The sequence below is a fragment of the Pinus tabuliformis genome, chromosome X (assembly GCF_031772625.1).
Source record: "Pinus tabuliformis cultivar Carrire ecotype Pingquan chromosome X, CPIR1, whole genome shotgun sequence".
Taxonomy (NCBI): domain Eukaryota; kingdom Viridiplantae; phylum Streptophyta; class Pinopsida; order Pinales; family Pinaceae; genus Pinus; species Pinus tabuliformis.
This window is the reverse complement of record NC_142308.1, coordinates 1,220,481,906-1,220,502,900: the sequence shown is the minus strand read 5'-3', so window position 1 is coordinate 1,220,502,900 and position 20,995 is coordinate 1,220,481,906. Positions and strand designations below refer to the sequence as shown.

General features: G+C 38.7%; 1 pseudogene; it reads right to left on the bottom strand.

Moving 5' to 3' along the window:
* Positions 1 to 337: 337 nt before the first annotated feature.
* Positions 338 to 20,995, bottom strand: part of LOC149144356 (GDSL esterase/lipase ACHE pseudogene) — a 29,221-nt pseudogene continuing 8,563 nt past the window's right edge.

Genomic DNA, 20,995 nt, shown 5'->3' with positions numbered 1-20,995 from the left:
GAGTGTACTCCATCCAGGACCACACTCCAGGGAATAATAGACTGCAAATTCTAGGCAGGGATTTGATAGATTGTAGAAAAAAATGATAGAAGGGAGTTCGAAAGGAGTTACAAGAGCAGAAAGGTAAGCCAAATATGGAGCTGGCTCTGATACCATGTCAGGCCAGGAGGTAACTCCTCAAATGAATTGTGATTTTCCATTAAGGTTGACCATATATATATATACGTGGAGGGGGAGACTATTGGGCTTCATCTCCCAGTGTCTCTTCATATTCCAATTCTCCTTATTTTCTATTTACACTATTTTACATGGATTACACAATCCCAAATATTAGGTGTCAACAATATCCACAACATGTTCTCAGAGGATACTTAAAATGTTCCTTGGTGGCATTTGTTATTAGACCATATTTGAATGAATACATTTCAACATAGGTTATTGCTACCATTGGAAGATTTATCCTCACTTGTATGACTAATTCCTTGACTAATTTGTTGTAGTCCTAAGAAAAATCATTGTACATAGTGGCATACCCATTCTTGTCCATTTGAGATGTGATGTGGGGAATCATATCCAGAAGGTAAGGCAAGCATCCTACCAGACTAGTGTCTTGTATGAAGAAGGTTCTTCCTCCTCCAAAATATATATTCTTGATGATGGTATAAAATCTAATAATATGAAGAATAAGGGTATTTACTTGGTCTACATCCATGTTGAGGAAGTAGCTAACAATGAGGTCATTCTAGCCAATATCAAAAGTATAGAGTTCTTTGTTGAAATAATTTGTTTTTGGTAGTACCTATTTGTAAGAATCTCCTTCATTATAAGCATCAATATTGGCCTTGAATTGATTGAACTTCCATGGTTGCACGTCCAAGGAAAATTGGTTGAAACCATACTAGAACAATGAAGTTGTGACAACCCCAACCTGGGTTTCCTCATGAAAATGCAATATAAATATTTTACAAAATATATTAAAAAGGGTTGAGTTAAAGAGGACATGGATTCCAGAGTTGAAGAGGTTTCTTTCTTGGGATATGTGAGGTTTTCTTGTGCAAGAAATCTGAACTATTTTCAATATCTACAAACGGCTAATTGGTATATGTCTTTAATGCAATGATTCAGAATTTAATGGGACTGAAGAATAAGGATCAAGACCGTGCTATTTTTGAAGACATTACAAGGCAGAAAGGACAAGGAAGTAAATTTCAGTGCAGAGGAGAAAGCAGTAGAGGAAAAGAGGGAGTTTCACCTCAAGGAGGGCATTATTCACTCACTCATTCATTCAAGGTAGATCATCCATTCAAGTAGGATTCAGTAGAGAGCAACACAGAAGAGAAGATAGTGACAATTGTTCAATTGGCATGATTTCCATGTAGATGGTCTCTCCTTGGTGAGGAACAATGCCTCTCAAGTCCCTGTAAAGCCAGAGGGTGGAGATGGTTTTCTCTAAATTCCCTTGATGGTGTGGGTGGAGTATTTTGTCCTTGGATTCTTGGAGGGAGGACCTCTGAAGCCTTTCTTGCTGTGATTTTCCAATGGGTTCTCGTTTCCCTAGAATTGGTGGAACCATTGTGTTTAGGGTGAATACTTTCTTCTGTGAACTCCCTTGACACTCTTGGGTGGAGGCAGTTGACCTCTGGATTCCCTGTGTTTTGGGTGGAGGAAATAATCCTTTGGATTCACTGTATGTATTGATTGGTTTCCAATGGTTAGATGGAGGGTGGAGGCAACTAGCCTCTGGATTCCCTGAATATTATTTTACAGCTGATTGGTTGGTGGGTGGAGGAAGGAGGTCCTGTGGAGTCCCTATTTCAGCTAGAAGTTGGTGTTTCAATCCTTTGAGCAAGCCCCTTAGTCTATGGAATCTAGCTCGGGGGTGATAGATGCAAGTGAGCTTGGCTACAGTTGTCTATGGTTGGGTGGAGATTCCTTGTCCCAAACTTAGTTTCCATGAAAATTACAAGATAAGTACTCTTTTTTCATTCGCTTAACTGATAATGCATGTATGTGACATTTTTGAAATTGAAATGGTGATGTAGAGAAAGATTCATGACTACATTCAGATATTATGAGAATGAATGGTATATTGTGCAATGCCTTTACATGATAACAAGTATTATGTTGCATTTTTGGAATGAAATGATGCACTGTTTGAATTGCTTGACTATGATGTTAATGGTACACAATAAATAACATAATGTGTACGATCTAAAAGCATTGAAAGGATCCATGAGGATCTAAATTGAAACATGGAAACACTTGACACAAATATCTCTTGTATTAATGTAAAATGATTACATTGGAGTTTTCCTTTTTGGCATGGCCTGCATCTATATATAATATACTAGTTATAAGCCTATTAATCATTTTATGTGGCATAGCACTATCACTGGGGAATTGCTTCCTCTTTTAACTACAATAAGTTGTGACTTTACATTAGAGACTTCTCATCCTTAAATTTTCAACAATATTGTAGGTCTTCAACAAACACCACAGTGCTACTGATTAAGGCACTACAAGCCTGAGGATGCACCCTAGTGTATGGATCTCCACAAAGTACAAATCTCCACGTGGCCCTTTTGGTATTTTATAACTCCCGTGGACTCGACAGGAGCAGTTTTATCCTAAGCTCTAGAAGGGCAGCACCAGTAGGTTCTCTAGTGAGCCATAATGGTCCTAAGATATTAATTCTTATAGAACCATTGTGGTCGAGCCATGGTTGAAGTGAATAACGAAAAGTGATAGGCACAAAAAGTGAATGAGCTCTGGTGATAACTACTGGGACCAAGATCAAATGGGTTGCTCAAGGTTTGATAATTTCTCCTTATTTGGGCCATGGCAGATATCAAATGTCAAAAGTGTTGCAACATGGATGGTTGGAGCCTTAAACTTATAGCTTAAATAGAAAAAACCTATCCTCCAATATGAGGGAAACCTAGTCATGGAAGCTCCTCATTGGCATGCTCAAATTTCCCTCATCGCTATTGGATGAAATAAAGGTGATGCGGCCCAAAGCTTCTATCCTGTAATTTTATTTTGCATCACAAGGGGATGAGCTAATCTGGGGGATCAGTAAAGTGCTCAAAATTCAAAGTGTTCAAAAGTGCTCGAAACCAGTTCCAAAGTGTATATATCGTTGCCCTGAATCCAATGCAACTTAAATCACTCAAAATCGATATCGTATGCTCCCGATATCGCGTTTTGATCGTTTTCCTAAACAACTAAATTTTTTGCAGGTTGGATGAAGGACTACTGACTGGGCAGTCTGTACGCTGACTAGGTAGTTGACTGGGCAAGCTGACTATGTTTATCGGGCCAATGGAAGGCTTCCAAGTGGCCTCACCGGATTGGCTCAAATTGGCACGTTTATGATTAGTTAATGGAATGTTTTCATTGACCAATGAATGGGCACCACATGGCCTAATCACAACCTACTATGTGGCACCTTGGGGTTGTGAAAAAAAAAAATATGGCCAGAACTAGCCTCCATGGGGGTCGAACACAGAACCTCAAGCATATTAGTGCAACGCTCTACCATTACATTGTCAGTGGGACTTACCCATATAGGCGGAGAGTCCTATTTAAAGTTTCATTGAATGGTATATGGGAGATGGGGTCAGGGCTAAGCCTTGGCCCCCAGTCACCTTACACCCACGAGACTGTAGGAGGAGGGGAGCCGAGGGCTTGGGCTTAGCCCCGGTCCAAGGTTCCAGAATTCCCATATAACCACAATTCAGTGTGTATATTTGGAGTGTTCGGCAAGGGGGTTAGGTATAGCCCAGGTCATGGTCTTATGACCTGCCATGGGACCAAACCCTGGTGGAACTAAGCGCTCACAAAAGAGGGTGCAGGATAAGGTCTTAAGCCAGGTCATATGTCGCAGAAAAAACCGTGGGTTCAAACTTAAACTGATAGGTGTGGAGTTCGGGGGGGCAGCCCCAGGTTATGTGGAACCGATAGAACCATGGGGCCTATGTCGATGGGGGTGGGTGGTTATCCCCAGCCCCCACACATATGGCCCATTTGGCCTTATTTTTCTAGCCCAAGGGGTCATTGGGCATTTAAAGGAAGTGAAAAATTGCACCTGAAATGGCGTGAATCTTGTCGATGCAGGGAAAAAATGTTTCTTGGCGGTTTTGGAAAGGGCGGAATTCATAGAACATTTAGCAGGTAAGTCCAGTTTGTAGAGTAGTTAGCAGCGAAACCTCTCTAGAGCATAAATTCTTCATTTTTTGGCCAAATTGAGCCCAACAAGAGCCCAGCTTGGGGATTTTTACTGTTTTGGATCCATTGGAGACATTGTTTTTAAATTTTGAGCATTGTAAATCCATGAAATCAAATATTTGACCACTTACTGAAAGAGGCCCAACACTGGAAGCTAGACCAGGAGATGTAGCCCAGGAGGGGTGAACTCTTTATCGTTTTACTATCTTGTGTTGTTGTGTATGGTATATTTTTCTATGTTTTTATGCTGCAAACTGAGTTAAAAAACCATTAATTTATGTACTTTTTCAAATTGATCCATTCCCTAAAAGACATAAAAATTTACTTCCAAATTTTCCATAAACCTTCAAGTTTGCATAATACATATCAGTTTGGTATCAGAGTGATTTTGTTTGCAAGTGTTTTCTGATGCTTAAGAGGTTGAAGCTGAAAAGAGGAGAAGGAGTGTTTGTAGAGCCAAATCCTCAAGTGGGTTCAAGGAAGCCACACATATCTCAAGCTTCACCAGTCATGGCACATGAAGAAGGTCATGAAGGGATGTCTGAGGATGAAAGAAATTTCAGAAAAGCTTTCTTTGAAATGTCTAAAATGATGAAAGTTCTTTATAAGGAGAGGAAATCAAGGTTGCAAGGAGGAAGCTCAAAACCTCCAAAGGGGAATAGAGGGAATGGTGAAAAGCCACCACCTTCACCTCCATCCTCACCCTCATCTTCTTCTACGTCAATCCCTTCACAAACACCTCCACATTCTCCAAAGGGACATGGTAAAACTCCTTTGTTAAATCTTGACATAAAGTTTGAATTTCCTATGTATAATGGAGAGGTAAATGATGATAAATTAGCTAATTGGGTTTTTCAGATTGAAGTGTATTGCAGGATACAAAGAATCAAGGATGATGCAACCAAAATGCAGCACTCATTTGGTGGGAGGCCAAAACTCAAGAGGATGTGAAGAAAACTGGTAAGGTTTTATCCTCTTGGAATGATTTTGTTGTTGCGCTAAGAAGACAATTTTATCCATTAGCATACATGAAAAAAGCTATATCGGATGGGGAAAAATTTAGGCAAGCTAAGGGTCAGACTGTGAAAAGCTATACTTAAGAATTTAGGAAAACAGCTTTGATTTTGGGTATAAATTTATCCTCTCAAGACACTCTATTGAAATACATTGGAGGTTTACATATTTATTTGAGACACACAATTCTCATGTTTAACCCTACAAAGTTAGATGAAGTAAGTGTACAGGCTACTCATTTAGAAGCAAGAGAGAAGAATGTTTCTAAAGAGACTAGTGAGAAGACATTTAAGTCTGGAGACAAAGGAGAGGGGAAGTTCAAAGGAAAGCATAAAAAGAATGCTTTAGTCAAGAAGGAGGGAGAAAAACTCACATGTAAACATTGTTCAAAAGAAGGCCATGATGAAGATCGTTCTTGGAAACTTCATCGTGAGATGAGACCCAAAAGTTTAATAAGGAGAAAGAAAAGATTGTTGCAACAACTCAACAAGATCTAGGATTTGTTTTCGGAGATGAAACAAAAATCACAACCATGGGATTGAAAGGTAAGGATTCTATTGCAAGGACTAGTTCTTCTAGCAATCCCATTGAAACTCAAAATGAAAAAGAAAGAATAGATATTTTCCACATTAGAGTCATCACAAAACATAACAAAGTAGATACTTTGTTTGATAGTGGATCACAAGAAAACCTTATTTCAGAATACGTTGTCAAGAAACTAAATTTCGAAACCATTCCTCATCCTAAACCTTATCCTTTGGGTCGGGTATGTGACAATGACAAATTGCAAGTGACAATAAAATGCATACTTCAATTCGCCATCACTGTGAATTTTATTGATGAGATAGAACTTGACATAGTACCACTTGACATATGTGGGATTGTTTTGGGAAACCCATATTTATATGAAAGAGCCATCTTGATAGGCGAGCCATCTTTCATCGCCATGAGAAAAAATATCATTTTTTTAAAAATGGGATTGAGTATGTTGTTAGAGGTCATAGAAACAAGTTGAATTTATCTCTTATGAATGTTGGACAAATGAAGAGGCTTGTTAATGCTAGTAAGAATTTTGTACTCTTGATGATCAAACCCAAAGAGAATGTTGAAAATGAAGCCTTCCAAGGATGTGATGCAAGATTAAAATCTGATTTGATTGAGGTTGTTAACACCTATGATAAGATGTTTCAGGAACCTAAAGGATTGCCTCCTAAAAGAGGAATCCAACATGAGATCCAATTGCAGCAAGATTGTCCTCTTCCAAACATTGGCATGTACAGGATGTCAGTCATGGAGAATGCAGAAATCAAGAAACAAATCCAAGAGTTTCTTGATAAAGGGGTCATCAAACCAAGCACATCGCCATGCGGGTCTCCAATTGTTTTAGTACCAAAGAAAGATGGTACATGGCACGTGTATGGATTTTAGAGCCTTGAACAAGATCAGGGTAGAGAATCATTACCCTCTTCCTCAAATTGATGATTTACTTGATTAGTTGAAAGATGTTGTTTATTTCACTAAGTTGGACTTGAGAAGTGGCTATCATCAAATTAGGATCGCTGAAGGATAAATATGGAAGACGGACTTCAAAACAAATCAAGGTTTGTTTGAATGATTGGTTATGTCATTTGGGCTTTGTAATGCTCCTGCAACATTCATGAGAGTTATGAATGATGTTTTAAGACCTTTTCATGATGATTTTGTGATAGTCTATTTATATGACATACTGATTTTCAACAAGACTCGCGAAGAGCATGTCAAGTATGTTAGCAAATTTCTAGATGTCTTAAATAAAGAAACATCGTTTTTAAAGATGTCTAACTGTGAATTTGAAACACCTCATTAGTATATTTGGGTTATATTGTTGGAGGGGTTGAATTGAAGATTGATCCCTCAAAGGTCGAAGTCATTGTGAATTGGCCAAAGCCCAATAACGTAACAGAGGTTAGAATATTTTTGGGAGTACCCCATTATTGGAGAAAGTTCATTTCTAACTTCTCATCAATTGCAGCTCCATTACATGCTTTAACAAGTGTGAAATCAGTTTTTCAGTGGGGAGGAAAGTAGCAAAAAGCCTTCGATGCATTGAAAGAGAGAATCAGTACAACACCAGTTCTTGCACTTCCTTATTTAAGATATCCATTTGAGATACAAATCGATGCAAGTGACTATGTTATGGGGGTAGTCTTGATGCAACATTGTAAGCCTATTTGTTACCATTCTGAAACTTTTAGCGGTGTAGTAGTTAACTATCCAACCTATGACAAAGAATTGTATGCTTTGGTCCAAAGTGTGAAAAAATGGAAACATTATTTGATGGGAAAGGAAACTATCATTCACACTAATCATCAAACATTACAATACTTGAAATCAAAAACCAATCTACAACAAGCGAGGCATTTCAAATGGATGGGTTCCTTGCAACAATTCCACTTGGTGATAAGGTATAAGAAAGGTATATATAACAAAGTGTTGATATGTTATCTAGACCAATTGTAAGCGCATCTGTTATTCCTAAGCATAATTCTATCATGCATGAGAGCTATGTTGAGAAATATGCTTTAGATGAATATTTTAAGGATGTATATGCAACTTTGTGTCAAGGCAACCAAGTAGAGGAATTAGATTACCATGTTCATGATAAATTGTTGTATCTTCTTGGAAAGTTATGCATTCCATAAGGTGAAGGAGTCAACATCATAAGGGAAGCACATAATTCTCTTATTGCTAGCCATTTTGGTGTAGGCAAGATGGTGGCACAATTACAGAGGTATTTTTATTGCCTCGTATGAATGAAAGTGTGTCACGATATGTAAGAAGATGTTCTTTGTGTGCTATCAGTAAGCCTAGAAATAGAAAGTTAGGATTGTATACACCACTTCCACTTCCTTCCTTCCTTGGGAAAGTGTTTCTATGGACTTTGTAGGAGGGATACCTATATCTAGGAAAAAACATGATTATATTTATGTTGTGGTGGATCGTTTCAGAAAAATGTGTATTTTGATGCCTTGTAAGAAGAAGGTTACAACTGAATAGACTACACAAATGTTATTTCAAAATGTATGGGTGCATTTTGGGCTTCCCACATCTATTATTTCTAATCAAGATTCTCGATTTGTTGGTAAATTTTAGTCAAGTTTATGGGGACTCATGGACACCGCGTTGAAGAAGAGCACATCATTCCATCCACAAACCATTGGTAAGACAAAAGTGGTGAATAAAATAGTAGTACATATTCTTCATGGTTATTGCAACAAACATCCTAAGCTTTGGGATGAACACTTACACTACATTCAGCATGCTTACAATCGGGTCAAGCATTCATCAACTCAAACATGTCCATTTGAGGCATGCTTGGGATACTTACCAAAATCTCCTTTAGATTTTATATTTGGGAATATGTTTCTATTAATGGACATAGTGACATAGATAAGGCCAAGTGATTCATTGAACAAGTTCAATTGGTGCATCAAATGCTTCAAGAACAATTGGAAAAGATTCAAGCCAAGTAAAGGTTGTAACAACCCTGGTGAAAATTCCATGTAATAAAAGTTAATAAAGGAAAAATAATAACCACAGTTGATGGGACACTTATTCCAAGCTGAATGTTGGGAAAAATCCTAGTCATGGGGATTACTTCAGAATGTTTAATGGCTAAGGAATTGGCAAAGCCAATGGCTAAGGCTTTGGAAAGGCAAAATGGCATTTTTGGCACACTTATTTATGAAAATAATGGAAATTAGGAGAAAAGGGAGGTGAAAGGTCACAAGTTGCATGTGAGGAGGAAAAAGAAGGAAAATAATGGAAAATTAAGAAAATAGAGGCCTCATTCATAAAAGTTCGTATGAGGATTAGTTGGTAACCTTTTGTTAGTTCAGTTTTGGAGCTCTCTCATTATTCTCTCTCTCTCATATTCTTGGAGACTTATATTTTTCTTGGATCACTCTTGGAGGGTATGGCATACTTGGATTTTTGGAGCAAGGAGGCAAAGGAAGAGCAGGAAAGTGCAAGAGGACATTAGGATCAACATCTGCAGCAGGATTTTCTTGCAGGTACCGAGTTGCATCTCACTAGTTTTGGCATGCATGGCATATGCATGTAGATTTTTGGTCATGATTTGTCACTAGCATGGAGGATTGCCTGGATTGATAGTGGATTACCTAGCCTTTCCATTTCCTAGATATCCATGGAGATTGTGGGTTTATTTCCTTGTTTTTCTGTTGGTTCTCATGTTTCCTTAGCTTGGGTTGAGTTACTAGTTCTTGGAGCCTTGGTTGGACAAATGCTCTAGAGCCCTGTAACATCTTGGGTTGAGTTACTCATCCTGTAGCCTTGGTTGGACAAACGCTCTGGTGCCCTTGGTGGGTTGAGTTACTAGTCCTGGAGCCTTAGTTGGACAAACACTCTGGAGCCCGATGGTAGTTGTGGGTTGCGTTACTGGCCCTAGAGCCTTGGTTGGAACAAACCCTCTTAAGCCCTAAATGGTTGGGATAGAGACCGATCTGATGATGGTTTTGTGATATCTGACCGTGAGGTGGAATCATTGTTTGATGGGTTGAGGTGGATGACCTTTGGAAGCCCTGGATGAGTTTTGATTGATGTGTTCTATGAGATCCCACATTCATGCTTAGAATATGGCACAGGGGTGAATGTATGAAGAGAGATTTGGCTTAGCCATTCTACGGTCAGGTGGAACATGGTAGTCCCATACCAGGTTGTATTTTGCATCTTAATATGATGTTATTTATCCTTGTATTTCTATGAGTATTATACTGTTTTATATGTCGATTCTATGGCTATTGTATTCTTGTTATTTTTGCTGCTATTATGTTGGTTATCTATATGTTTTATGATAGTAGCTATGTATGGCTATCGTCATGTTTTTAATTTTAAATGAATGATCAATGTATATGTGCCCTAATGGATGAAACAGAAGTTGATGTGTTGAGGTATTAATGTTTCTTAGTGATTATCAGCTAAGTATGAGACCCCTATGCTGAGATTTGTTATTTACACATGTAGATTACATATTCGTGATATTTTTGAAGAAATGCCTGTCATGGCTAGTAGGGGTCCAGTCAATGTCTTATTCAAGTAATTGCATGAGGATTGTTTTTTAATGTTATCTTACTATTATGAAGGTATCATGCAATTTTGTGCAATGACTTGGGCTCTGGGCCTAAAAATGTGGCTTAATTCTCGGGGATGCTAGCACAAAACTGACAAACAAAGTCCCTGATGCTGGCATGCCCATAGCATGAGAGTGTCCAGAGGTCAAGTTGTCCAAAAGCTTAGTGGGACCTAGGGGTTGGTTCCCTGAAAGGTTGGATTTATTCCTAAGGGTTTTAATATTGATGTTGAATGTTTGTATGGTGTGTTTTTGTTAGTTTCACTTCCATAACATGACTTAGGAGATCTAAACACATCATAGTGGCCTCTCATCACATCTTTACCTCGGTTGGCTGGTTGCTTGGGTAGATGTGGGAGGAGGGTGTTACAAACTAGTATCAGAGCATGGTTCACCCCTCGGACTAGATCGAATGTGTGTTGGTCATGCATGCATGTCACATGCACGTGTGTCTCTTACACTTGCATTCCATGTGCTTGTTTCATTTGTATAATGTTTATCATGGTCGTAGTGATGTCATCATGGGGAACTTGATGTTTTTATTGTGGAGTGCATCGTCATGAGTGTATGACTCATTACATGTTGTTATATGTCGCTTGGTTACATACTTGTATGTTGGGTTGCATTCTTGTATGTTTAGTTACATGTATCATTCTTGTATGTTTGGTTACAAGTGTTGTTTGTTTATGCTTGATTACATGTGTTTATGCATGTGTGTGGTTGGTTATGCATTGCTTATGAATGTTAATGTTTGCATGTGGTCAAGTGTACAGTAATGTAGTGATTGTTGTCAAGCATGAGGTTGTGGTATGAGTTGTTGTTAAGGTCATGCATTGATGACTGGACCCTAGCTAGATGATGATGGTTTCATGGTTATATGCTTATGTGTTATGTTTATATATGTTGTCATGATTATATTATACATGTATCACACTGATTTTTTGATCTTGCAGACAAGGTATCCTCCCCAAGCTATCCTAATGTATGTTGGTTTATTGTGATTTGGTTTAGCTGACATTGTATACTTGCAGGAATAAATATCAAATGGCTAGCAAGATGGTAGACTATAAAGACTCTCCCTATGAATCAGAAGAGAAGTGTGATGTTGGGAACTCTTGTGATTTTGCATCTACACTGAGAAACTTAAAGGAAGAAGTAAGGAGTTGTAAGGCAGATAATGACATAATCATGCAGGCTCAGGAGAAACAAGCAGAAGTAAATGCAATGATACTTTAGAGTTTTTCAGATTTGCAGTGACAAGGAAAACATCAGATCAGCTATGAGCGGGAGGCTAGAACTAATGGGGCATATGGGAGTAGATTGCATGGCAGTCACAGGTCAGATAGAGATGAGACGGTTAGAGATGGAACATTGTTAGACACTCCAGATAGGAGATGGGATAGACACAGGTATTATTCTAATTCTGATTTAGATAGGTACTATGATTGTCATCATTATCATCCTTATAGGAGGACTGATAGGGGATACTTTCCAGATGAGTTTAAGAAAGAAAATCCACCTACTTTTGATGTAGGGATGAAGATACCGTAGGATGTAGAGGCATGGTTGCTTGGCATGAGGAAGTTCTTCAGGTTGCATGACTATTCAGAGAACATGAAAGTTAGAGTAGCTACATTCAGTCTCAATGGTAAATTAGACATTTGGTGCGAAGATGTAAAGAATGTCAGATGTATTCATGAGGAAGACTTGACTTGGAGTGAGTTTGAGAAGCTATTCAAGAAGTGCCTATCAAAGAGATACTTTGATGACAGGGAAAAATAATTTTATGAGCTAAAGATGGGATCGATGATAGATGATGAGTACATTAGCAGGTTCTTAGAGTTACTGAGGTATGTGCCTTATCTCACGGAGGAGAAGGCTAAGATTCATAAGTTCATTAGTGGATTATTAGTATCATTCAAGGACAGGATTGAGTTCGACGAGCCTAGATCATTGGAGGAGGCTATTCGAAATATAAAGAATTGTTATGAACAATTGAAGCGCAAGTTTGAGACTAAACCAGATTGGAAGGGTAATGCAAAGAAAAAAGGAAAATGGGATAGAAATCGAACAAGACCTTAGGGTACAGATAATAAATAGAATGTTACACCATCTAAAAAATTCAATGCATCAGATAGAGGACAAGGGTTCCGATCAGAAGAACAAAACAAGGAGATAGGCGGGAAGCCTATAGAGTGTTGGACTTGTGGCAAATATCATCGCAAGAGAGATTGTCTACAGAATCAAGGTAGTAGGCCTCAGATATATAGTGCATAGGAGGCACAGACTGTTAGGGATGTTAGTTATAGTTTTCCTCGCATTTATGCAGCATTAGATAAAAAATAGGAAGACCATTAGGCATCTATCATTGAGATGGACGGTAAGCTTTGTGATCAAGTTATTTCTATCTTGATTGACCCTGGATCTAATTATAGCTATGTTAGTCCTAACTTGGTGGATAAGTGTGGTTTGAGTAAGGAATTTCATGTAGAATCTTGGTTAGTGCAGTTGGCTACATGTATGAAGAAGTGAATTCATCATTGGGTAAGAGCTTGTGCATTTGATTTGAATGGTATACCTACCATAGCACATTTGAATGTATTACTCTTGGGATCATACAGTATGTTGTTGGGCATGGATTGGTTTTATCTTCATAGAACCAAGGTGGGATTTTATGACAAAGCTATTGCGTGTGTTGATGGTAATGGAGAACCAAGAGTCTTGTAGGGAAAGAAGAAAGCCACATCAGTTAGGATGGTGATATCTATGCAAGAAAATTACATCCACAGAAAAGGGTGTGAGTTATTTGCAGTACACATTTCTAGTGAGAAGGGTAAGGAAGTTAAGGATGCAGATGTTTTGAACAAGTACCCAATTTTACAGCAGTTCAAGGATGTATTTCCTGAGGACATTATAGAGTTACCACCTCACAGGTTGGTAGAATTTTCTATTGATTTGGTTCCAAGGGAATCCTTAGCATCAAAAGTGCCTTACAAGATGAGCACACATGAGCACACCTTAGTTGGTGTAGTTCAAGCTAAAGTTGAAGGAAATGTTGGACAAGGGGTACATTAGGCCAAGTGTATTACCATGGGGTGCACCAATATTGTTTGTGAAGAAGAAAGATGGTACTCTCAGATTATGAATTGACTACAGGTAGTTGAATAAAGAGACCATCAAGAACAGGTATTTGTTACCGATGATTGATGACTTATTCGATCAGTTGAAGGGACAAGTTGTGTTATCGAAGATTAATTTGATATTTGGATATCATCAAGTATGCATCAAAGAGGAGGACATTTACAAGACAGCTTTCCGGACCAGGTATGGGCATTATGAGTTTTTTGTAGTTCCATTTGGCTTAACTAATGCTCCAGCTACATTTATGTGCTTGATGAATAGTGTGTTGTGTCTGTATTTGGATAAATTTGTTATTGTGTTCATTGATGACACATTGGTATATTTTAAAAATGAGGAATAGCATGTCAAGCATTTAGTAGTAGTGTTGAGGTTATTGAGAGAGCATCAATTGTATGCTAAGCTCAACAAGTGTAGTTTCTTTCAGACTAAGGTACACTACTTGGGGCATGTTATCTCTAAGGAGGGCATTGCAGTAGATCCAGAAAAGATAAGGGCCATTATGGAGTGGGTAGCTCTTAATAATGTAGATGAGGTGAGATTTTTCATGGGGTTGGTAGGCTATTATAGGAGGTTCATCAAGAAATTCTCACATATTTCTTATCTATCACATCATTGCAGAGGAAAGGTAAGAAATTTGAATGGACAGAGGAGTGTGAGGCTAGTTTTGAGCAACTTAAGCAGTCGTTGACACATGCACCAGTGCTACATATTGCAGATCCAGACAAAGAGTTTTTAGTGTGCACAGATGCTTGCAAGAGAGGACTTGGTGGTGTCCTTCTACAGGATGGACAGGTGGTATGCTATGAGCCACAGAAACTAAATGAGATGATCAGAACTACCCGACACATGATCTTGAGTTAGTAGTGATTATACATGCATTGAAGATGTGGAGGCACTATCTTGTGGGTAGGAGGTTTACATTGATGAGCGATCACAATGGTTTGTGGCATCTATTTAACCAATCGAATCTAAATGGTAGGCAGGATCGGTGGTTTGCTACAATTAGTGAGTTTGATTTCGAGATCAAATATATCAAAGGTAAACAGAACAAGTGGCAAATTCTCTTAGTAGGCAGGTACAGGTAAATCACTTAGTAGCTATGAGCTCCTATGGGACAATCTTCCAGGATAGGATCTTGCAGGCAGGTCAACAAGATGTCAGATATATGGAGATTATGCACAGGTTGCAGCAGAGTACTGGTACAGGTGTAGGTATAGATGATAGTACAGGTATAGGTACAAGTAGTGGTATAGGTATAGGTTCAGGTTCACGAGATGTGGACTATTGCCTTACAGCAAATGGATTGGTTAGATTCAAAGATAGGATATATGTGCCAGATAGTAGTGAGCTCAAGAAGGTGATCTTGAGGGATTTTCATGTGAAAGCTTATTCAGGTCACACAGGTTATTAGAAGACACTCACAACAATGAAGAAGTTTTATTATTGGCCGAGCCTAAAGAGGGATTTAGCAGAGTTTGCAACTAGGTGTTTTGATTCTCAGTGTATGAAGGCAAAGTGTAAACGTCCAGGTGGACAGCTACAGTTGATTACGATTCCAGAGAGAAAATGGGATTTCATTTCCATGGACTTCATCACAGGTTTGTTGAGGAGAGTGAAACAAAATGATTCCATCATGGTTATTGTCGACAGGTTGACAAAGGTTGTGCACTTCATTCTAATGAAGTCTACATTCTCAGCTAGCGATGTAGCATAGGTATTCATTAGAGATGTGGTCAGATTGTGTGGAGTTCCAAAGAAGATTGTGTTAGACAGGGACGCAAAGTTCACTTCCAAGTTTTGGAAGGAGTTATTTGCAGCTTTGGGCATAGAGTTGGCCTTCAATATATCTTATCATCCGCAAATAGATGGATAGATAGAGAGGGTCTACAAGATATTGGAGGACATGTTGAGGATGTATGTGATGCATCAGCAGCGAAAGTGGGAAGAGTAACTTCCACTGGTAGAGTTCACTTATAACAACGGGTATTAGGAATCTTTGAGGATGAGTCTATTTGAGGGATTGTATGGGCGAAGTTGCAATACTCCTATCAGTTGGAGTGATCCAGTTAACAAAGTGTTGATTGGACTAGACATTTTGGAAGACATGGAATAGGAAATGCAGGTGACCAAGAAAAATCTAAAGGCAATGGAATAGGCAGATGATCTATGTAGATCAGAATAGGTTATTCAAGGAGTTCCAGGTTGGGGAACAAGTGTACTTGCGCATCAAACCGAAGAAGAGATCCTTATGGATTGGATCATGTGCCAATATAGCACCTCAGTTTTTTGGACCCTTCAGTATCATTGAGAGGATTGGGCTAGTAGCCTATCGACTTGCACTACCTCCGATAGTGAAAGTCCATGACATTTTCCATGTGTCATTGCTTAAGACGTATGTTAAAGATGTTGATCATGTGATTGACTGGTCTCTATTGTAGGTGGAACCATGATCTGATAATGAGATCTAAGACAAATAATAAGGTATTACAGACTTATGTGCATGGATTAGTCTATCATTTTATGCAATGGATCAATAAGATTGTGAAATGCATAGACAATGAAGCAGTAAACAAAACATAATAGACAACACATAACACAGCAAATTTAATGAGGAGTTCACCCAATACTCCTGGGCTACATCTCCTGGTCCAGACTTCAGTGGTGGCCTCTCTATTATGTCTTCAAGCAGAGTTATTTTTACAATAGTGAGCTCTATTTGAGCCTCACACACAACAAAATACAATAACAAGCGCTTTACTTGAACCTCTCAAGTTCTCTATGAGTACACAGACTCCCTCAATTCTCTATGTCTTTGTGCTAACTTTGTCTCGGCATTTGCCTGTAATATTGCCCCCTTTGCTTCGCTCTTTGTCTGTCGCTTTAAAGAAAACGTTGCCTATTTATTTCAGGTTCCTGTCTCTCGGTCTCCCCAGCCTCTGCACTCTTTGAATCCCTCTACCAGTGTTACACAATCATTTCTTAACGCATAGAGAAGAGGTGGCCACCCATTCTGTAACGCCAAAGTGCCTCGGGCCTCTGCAACTCCTGAAATAGTTGCGCTCTGTTAAACATAAGGAAAATGTATTTTCACAGAGATTCCGCCAAAACTCAATATATCGGACTTTAAAAGTCCTTAAATATGATTCATTCCTCTATCGGGTCCGCCCACAAGTCGCTATCGCATATCGGAAGGGCCCGTCCCTTTGCATTTCGGAAATATATTACAACTATGAAAATGCATTAAAATGGCTTTCCTCCAGACTTGAAATTATATAGAATAGCCTTAAGGCACCCTTTCGAGTCCAGCTTATCGCATCGATGCTTTCCCCTTCGCATTTCGTTTAACAAACGAAACTGCGACAATACATTAAAAATGGTGTTTATCAGATCTCAAGATCCATACAATATGGCCTATAATATTATCGGGTCTGGTCCATCGGATCACATATATGCATATAACCCCCGCTCCTTTGTATTTTCTGACTGCGATTTGGCGCTGCAACGTGGGCCGTCGATCTGTGCGCTTGATCGACGGTCCTCGTTGACCCCGCCAGTCGCTATCACATCACCCATGAGATCTCCACCGATCGTCGTCGCAACTCTTATGTGGGTTCTGTTGATAAGCCCGATAGCCACCACCGATAGCGATCCGCCGATCGGATCTGGACCATTGATCAGCCAGATCCAACGGCTACTGTGTATTTCACTATTTCGCCTTCGATAGCTCCATTTTCTTTGTTTTCATAGGTTTTGGGCCTCCGGATAGTGTTTCCCCAGCATGCTAAGGGTGTTCCTCTTGCGATAACTTTGATCTTTTTAAAATATTTTGATCTTTGGCACAATTTTTAAAGAATTTATGAAGACTTAGAGAGCATTCTCAGATCCATTTGGATCACGCCTTCCCACTGAAAAAGGCTTTTGGACCACCAAAAGTTGGTTTTCAAGCATCGCTTAAGTGAGGATACAGCTGCGTCACTTGCTGAATCTCTATCCATTTGGCACTACTGGGTTTTGAACCTTTGAGTCCAATTCTAAGGTACTCCATGTCCCCTCTACACGTAGTCCTCACCTTTCTGTCCAGAAATGTATCTTCCTGCAGCTCATTGAGGTATTCAGGCAACAGATCATCAATGGAAGGAAATTTACTTTGTTGTTCAGGATCTTCAATTAAAGAAGGTTCAAACAGTCTTAAATTTTCTACATTTACTACTGAATAGATTTGCATGTATGCTGGCAGATCAAGGTGGAAAGAATTCTCACCAATTGTCTCAAGTACCTTAAAAGGCCCATACCTTATTGGCTTCAGCTTATTTCCTTCACCTTGCATTCGGTCCTTGCTGATATACAACCAGACTTGATCGCCAACTTGGAAGTTGTGCTCCACCCAGTGTTTATCATGCCTTGCCTTGTATTTGGCTTGGCTCTTTTCCAGCTATTCCTGCACTTCCTGGTGAATTTCTTGGATCTGTTCAATGAATCTAGTTGCTTTGTCCACATCACTGTGTCCAGCAACTGCTATGTCTTTTTCAAAGACAAAATACAAGGGAGACCTTGGTATCAAACCAAAATAAGTCTCAAAAGGAGATTTTTGTTTATAAGAATGTTTAGCACGGTTGTAAGCATGTTGCGCATAACATAAGTGCTCATCCCAAAGCTTTGGATGCTTGCTGCAATAACCCCTGAGCAACTGGATCACTGTCCTGTTGACTACCTCTATTTGGCCATCTGTCTGTGGATGAAAGGTTGTCCTTTTCTTCAGTCTGGTGTCCATTAATTCCCACAAACTTGACCAAAACTTCCCAACAAATCGGGAGTCTTGATCAGATACTATGGAAGTGGGTAACCCAAAATGCACCCAGACATGCTGAAAGAACAATTTCGTTGTTTGTTCAACTGTAATCTTCTTATTACAAGGTATTAAAATACACATTTTGCTGAACCTGTCCACAATAACATATAAGTAGTCATGTACCCTTCTAGATTTTGGCAATCCCCCAACAAAGTCCATGGAAACACTTTCCCAAGGATGGGAAGGAACTGGTAGTGGAGTGTACAATCCTAGTTTTCTATTGTTGGGCTTGCTTTTAGCACACATGGTACACCCTCTTACATATATAGAAACTGTTTCATGGATTTTTGGCCAATAGTAGTATCTTTGCAGTTGTGCAACTATTTTACTTACACCAAAATGACCTGATATCATAGAAGTATGTGCCTCCCTAATTATGTTAATTCTCTCTGCTTTTGGAATGCATAGCTTTCCCAAATGATACAAGAGTCAGTCCTTAACATAGTAATCCAATTCTTCTACCTTTTTTCCATTACTTAAAGCTGCATATACATCTTTAAAGTCTATATGTTGAGCATATTGTTCAATGTAGCTTTCATGCATTACTGAGTTATGCTTAAGTATAGTAGATGCATTTATGATTGGTCTGGACAACATATCTGTAACTTTATTGTGTATGCCCTTTTTATATCTGATGACTAAATGAAACTATCGTAGGAAACCCATCCACCTATAGTGTCTTGATTGCTGTAATTTAGTTTGTGAGTGCAAGTACTGAAGTGGCTGATGATCAGTGTATATTATTGCTTCTTTGCCCATTAAGTAAAGTTTCCACTTCTTCACACTCTGAACTAATGCATACAATTCTTTATCATATGTAGGATAATTAACTACTACAGAATTAAAAGTCTCGGAATGATAGCATATGGGTTTACCATGTTCTATCAACACTGCTTCCATGGCATAATCACTAGCATCTGTTTATATCTCAAATGGTTGTTGAAGATTTGGAAATGCTAGTATTGGTGTTGTACTAATTTTTTCTTTCAAGGTGTCGAAGGCTTTCTGTTGTTTTCCTCCCCACTGAAACACCTTGTTCAATCCTGTCAAAGCATGTAAGGGAGCTGCAATTAAGGAAAAGTTAGCAATAAACTTTCTCCAATATTGTGCTACCCCTAGGAAGATTCTAACTTCTGTAGCAGACTTGGGTTTAGGCCAGTTTACAATGACTGCAACCTTAGAGGGATCTATCTTCAATTCACCACCCCCTACAATATGACCCAAATAATTCAAAGATGTTTTACCAAATTCACATTTTGATAATTTAACATAGAGATTTTCTTTTTTCAAAACATCTAGAGTCTGCTTTACATGCTTCAAATGTTCTTCCCATGTTTTATTGAATACAAGAATGTCATCTAGATATACAATTACAAAATCATCAATAAAAGGCCTGAGTACATCATTCATAACCCTCATGAAAGTGGCAGGAGCATTAGTTAAGCCAAAAGGCATAACTAGCCATTCATACAGCCCTTGCTTTGTTTTGAAAGCAGTCTTCCATGCATCTTGCTCTGCTACTCTGACCTAATGGTAACCACTACGTAGGTCCAACTTGGAAAAGTAAACAGCCTCTTTAAGCTAATCCAATAGATCATTAATGCGAGGAAGGGGGTAATGATTCTTGATCGTTATTTTATTCAGTGCTCGGTAATCAATGCACATCCTCCACGAGCCATCCTTCTTTCTCACCAATACTATTGGAGATCCGCATGGCGATGTGCTTGGTCTTATGAACCCTTTCTCAAGTAGCTCCTGTACCTGCTTCTTGATTTCTACATTCTCTAAAGTGGATAACCTGTACATTTCGATGTCAGGCAATGGAGCAACTTGTTGCAAATTAATATCATGTACAATTTCCCTTTTTGGTGGTAGACCTTTAGGTTCTTGAAATAAGATATCATATTCTGAAACAACCCTTTCTAAATCATATTTTTGTTTAACATCACAGCCCTCAAATACATTGGTTTTTCCAGGTTTCTTTTCCTTTACAACCATCAGTAAAAATTGTTTGCATGAATTTACAATCCTTTTCATATGCCCTGAGTTAATGAGAGTATAATTATTTTTGAGTTTGTGAGCTCTTACAGTATATTCTATTCCATCTTTAACAAGTTGATACTTATTTTCAGCTCTATAGAAAATGGCTTTTCTATCATACAAGTAAGGACTTCCTAAAACAATCCCACATATATCCAAGGTAATTACATCTAACTCAACCTCATCTACAAATGTTTAACCGATGGAAAAACTAAGTTTACATTGTCTAGTCACTTGTAGCTTTGCTTTATCACATAACCAACCCAATGGATATGGCTTCTTGTGAGGTGTGGTTAGTAATCCCAGCTTCTTTACAATTGCTTCAGAAATTAAGTTTACTTGTGAGCCACTATCAAATAAAGTATCAATCTTTTGATGCTTGGAAATAACTCTAATATGAAAAAGCTCATGTCTTCTTCTCTCATTTTCTTCACTATCAATAGTTTGGGCAGAATTACTAGTAGATGCTTTAGAATTTTTACCTTTTATACCTATGGCTGTGATGGTTGTTTCATCACCTGAGTCTGACCCCAAATCTTTCTGAACAGCAGCAGCAACCTTCTTCTTCTTGCCATCAAACTTCTTGGGTTTCAGCT